Source organism: Etheostoma spectabile, chromosome 23, assembly GCF_008692095.1.
Source record: "Etheostoma spectabile isolate EspeVRDwgs_2016 chromosome 23, UIUC_Espe_1.0, whole genome shotgun sequence".
NCBI classification, from domain to species: Eukaryota; Metazoa; Chordata; class Actinopteri; order Perciformes; family Percidae; genus Etheostoma; species Etheostoma spectabile.
In genome coordinates this window covers 18,204,125-18,208,869 of record NC_045755.1, presented here as the reverse complement: position 1 = coordinate 18,208,869, position 4,745 = coordinate 18,204,125, and the positions used below count along the sequence as shown (strand labels likewise).

Sequence of the window (4,745 nt, the reverse complement as noted above, 5' to 3'; positions counted from 1 at the left end):
TGCTTTTGAGCAGCCCCCCCCCCCACCCCACCCCATGGCTTCCAACACATGAGAGAGGTAATCAAAGCCACAGTCTTCTTTCTGTGTGGGAATCTAACCCTTAATGGGCTTCACCAACCTCCCAGCCAAGCACACACACGCACACAAAATCAAACTAATTACAATTTGTCCTTTCTCTTTTGTCCTTTTCACTGTGCTCCCTTTTAATTCCCACCAAGAACACACTAAAAAGGGTTGGGGGGTGTATGTGAGGAGTATAGCGGGGGGTGTACTGAGGGATTTTCCAAAGTGGCACAGTAAAATAACACACTGGAGTGTATATCAGCTTCCACTCTCCCTCATTTAAATAAGCGCCAACACTGATTTTCTAACAAAAATATGGTACTAGTATAATAACAATGAAATAAGACCCTGTGAAAACTCGCAGCCTGCAGCAAGTATTTAAAATATCATTTAAAAAGGGCTGATCTGTAATTCAGAGCGGATATGGTATCAGACGGCGTGCTTGTCATACCCGACTATAATCTCCACTACGATGAGAAACACACTGTCTGCTGGCAGAACTGAAGAGAGGGAGGAAGAATAGGGAGGGGGGTGGGGGGAAGCAGGATTTGACTACTTATTTTTCCTTCTCCTCTAGGTGCCGTATGTTTGTGTGATATCAGCGGCGAAATCTCAGGACCCATTTTAAGACAAATCATAAATTGGGGAGAGAAGTTGGAGTGTGAGGAAAAAAGAACCGGTTATACAAACTTTCAAGAGAACATGAAATGTTAGCTGATTAATCAACTAATGGAAATTTCATTAACAACTGATAATTGATTATTTGTTCAAAAAGGCTAGGAAGGGCACTCTGAGTGCGCGGAACACCCCCCAAGGTCTCGTAATGTTGTCAAAAGTACAAAGTAGAATTATTTGTGGATTATCTTTGTGTGCTATGGCTCGTGCTACATCCTTCCACCAAGTTCCATGGAAATCAGGCCTGTAGTATTTTTTTAATCCTGCTGAACAACAAACTAAACATAACCTCCTTGGCACATGGTAACAATCTGACCACAAGGTCCATCCCCAAGTTTATGGTTTTCTAAAGGTTAGTTCGAACCAAACCAAAAACTAACGTTTTGGGAACGTTCCCTCCGTGTTATAACGTTCCCTAAACGTTAAGGGAACCAACCAACTGAAACATTTTCCTGTGGTTGCGTTGTACCTCCACACAACTTTCCCGTTTGGTTGTTTTTGGTTGTTCTGAGTTTTTGAAGTAGCATATAAAAGGTTTGCGGTCACTTCATTTAGATGAATGATTGGTCTTATAAAATCTAAGTAAGATAAACAGCATAGCAAGTGAATATATTTATTGTAGATGAACACTTTATGGACTTTTTATCCATGTTGGCTTAAAAGTCAGAGTTGAAAGTTCAATCCTGACTTTGGAAACAGTAATTGACCAAACAAATCGCACCACAACGTCCATTTAGTAGCTGTTGTGGACGATTGTGTCCTCCCACGATGTTGTCATTGTTTAATAAAAAGATAAATAATTACTCACTTGTTGTAGAACGTCAAATATCAAATGGCAACACTGATGGATGGATGAACTGAGACAAGGTGTGACCGGTGGGTGTGTTAGTAAGAAAGGAAAGCCGCTGTGACACTGGGATCTCTTTATGGTTGACCTCTGTTCTATTCTGATAAACAGATAGGAAAGAGAACCTCCATGTTATTCTATTGCCTGCTCTAGCTCCTCTCCCATAAGGGGAATTGTACGAAAAGGGCTCTGTTCTGGAACTTTTTGTCCTAGCAGACAGAGTTACAGTCATGTGACTTCTCACCCGTGTTGGCACAAAGGTTAGATAAAATATGTTGTTTGTGACCCGGGAAGCAACGGTTGACAAAGAAATCTCACGGCAAAGTCCATTGAGTAGCTGTTCTGGATTGTATCTCACAATCTTATAATTAATGAATAGAATGAAGGGAATAAATTGCTTGTTTTTAGTTTTTAGTCAAATATGAGGATTTACTGCTTTTGTTTATCTTTGTTTAACTTGTATTTTTTTTTATCAAAACAAGTCACTTCATAGCTTTCGGAAATTGGAATTGATTAATTAGAAGAAAATCATCAATGGATTAATCAAAGTCACTGTGGACTCAAAAAATTTGGATTTCGGATTGTTGGTTGAACAAAACAAGCAATTCAAAAACGTCGCTTTCTGCATTTTTCACAAGAGTTTGACATTTTATAGTTTAAATTATTGTTCAAACAATCAGAAGAAAAAGATCATTAGATTAAACCGTGAAGAAAAGAATCATTAGTTGCAGCCTGAAATGGAATTATGACTGACTAAGACTATCCTGACACCCACACATACACACACATACACACACACACACGTAAACACACATTGGGTTTTGGTTAGACGTGTGGTCTGGACAGGAAAGGGCTGGGAATGCCACACTCAGCAGGACACGGACCTCAGGCAGTTCACACTACACACACACACACACATACACACGTATACACACATGCATGCACACACATGCAAACATACCGCTTGGCCATCCTTACCCACCTATCCTGTTGCATTGCGGGGTCAGAACCGGCCAAACCCACACACACACAGAATCGTACACATCCTCATATTCAAACACATGCACACTCAGTTGGCGGAAACTGGCAATGACATGCTGTCCGGCAGCTCAGGCTGGGGCTCTGAGGTTGGGCTGAGCCATCTATCATACAGCCAGAAACACAGTAACCCAAGACATGAGTGGCAGGGGATCACACACACACACACACACACACACACACAGTGAAGAATACATATGTAAGTAGTCTCACAAACAAAACACCCGAGACAAACCCAGCAACACGCTACATCACGCTACGCTGGCTGTCCATGAGAAACCCTCAACAGGAACTGAATCCAATGAGATGTTTTGATCAGATTCCTCACACGTAAGCATGAATAGGTTTTACTGTTAGCATTGGTGTTATCCTGGAGAGTTTCAGTGTCCTGCGCTCTAAATGATGATGACTACATCTGCTCTGTCGAGATTAAAAATCTTGAATTAACAAAATTATTTGAATGTCTTTCTTTAACATTTCCATTAAAACGCTCAAAGTACATTCCCAAGTCATATTCTGCAACACTTTAACTGAAACGGAAATGATTTGTCAATCGACAGAATATTAATCTGCAACTGTTTTGATAATCCGTCAAGTAATCATACAAGCAGAAATGCAACAACAACAAAAATCCCTGGATCCAGCTTCTCAAATGTGAATACTTGGTGTTCCTTTCAGTCTTAATGATCTAATGATGGTAAACGGAATATCAATAAATGGGTTTTGGACTGCTGTTGTTTGGATAAAACAAGACATTTAAAGATGTCACATTGGACTCTGATAAATACAATATCTGTACCAGTTGTTGCAGTTTCATCCTTTTGAATTAACTTAGCAAGTTCAAGAAAAATGTTATTGTGTAATGCATTTTATGTGTGCAACTTGTTTGAGATAAAGAGGAAAGGGGTTTGTTAGCATTGGCATTGATAGCCAGGTATATGCTCTAGAGATCAACGACTGACACAAAAGAAATCCAAGGAAGGGTTGAAATCAAGGGCAACTGCACTCAAGGTGAAGGTTTCTCAAAGACATTTTGAGAGACTTCTTCAGTTCTTGAGAAATGAAGTCCAGACCTGAAGAAGTCTCTTGGATGAGAAACAAAACTCCTTCGAAGCACGTTTTAAAGTCCCATTGCCCCTGATTTCAACCCTTCGTTGGATACCTATGACCAGGATGACGGAAAACCTTCACAGACATTTACACAAGAGCAAACATGACATTAAATGCATCAGTATAGAAGGCTATACCTACTCATATTGTACAACTAAATATAAAAAGCTAAAGGATCCGGCCAAGAAAAATCCATGAACACTCTTCACGCTTATTGGAACTGTCACTAGAATATCTCCTTTAACGGTTACCATGGCTAAACTGACCAAAAACACCACAAACCTCAACAGAAAATCTATAAAATTACCATACCTCTGTAGAAAAGATGACACATTACTAAGCAGCTGACTGACATGAGGTTCATCATATTACAGATAGGCCTACAGATCTGTACACCTTAACATCAACCATCGGCAGCTTTGACCATTAAATATCACGGTCTTTATTGGCCTTCAAAACCCATGTTCTTCTCTTCCACTTCACAATCAAGTCTTTAGCCTGAGTTAGTGTCCCACTTCATTTGTAAAACACCCCTGTGAATGATACAAACCGCCACTTCTTCTCTCTCTCTTTCTCAACAGGCCTCACCATGCACGACCCTTTGTAACCCAAGCTGCTCAGATTGATGGGAGGATGGCTCTCATTTGGACCAGGAGAAAAGTGGCCAGTTTAAGGGCTGCTACTGTATTTTAAAACGGCACTGGTGTTAAAGAGACTGATGTGCCTGGTGGCGTCGGCGGCAACGGTGACCCTCCCCCCCTGGCTGGGAGCAAAACTCCCATTGGAAGAATAAGAGAGAAGAAGGGGGAAGGAGGGGGAGAGGACGGGAATGAATCTGCGTGGCGGCGGGAATCGATCGTTTCTCCCTCCTTCCCGCGCTATCTCATCTGCAGCGGCTGAGAGAGGCAGAGCGGTTTAAACGATCCTGACCTTGTCCGACATAAATAGTCAGAAAAGTCCACAGAGCTGATAGCTTTGTGTAAGGCTGGGAGGGGAGATGGGGGGGGGGGGG

The 4,745-nt window shown here is 41.5% G+C and overlaps 1 long non-coding RNA gene across 1 annotated transcript in view; it reads left to right on the top strand.

The window, feature by feature from the left end:
* The window catches only part of LOC116672873 (uncharacterized), a 71,333-nt gene extending 66,623 nt beyond the window's left edge, over window positions 1-4,710 (top strand). The window contains exon 3 of the long non-coding RNA XR_004327669.1: window positions 4,315-4,710. This is a non-coding gene — a long non-coding RNA (uncharacterized LOC116672873). The remainder of the gene's footprint in view (window positions 1-4,314) is intronic.
* The last annotated feature ends 35 nt before the right edge of the window (window positions 4,711-4,745 follow it).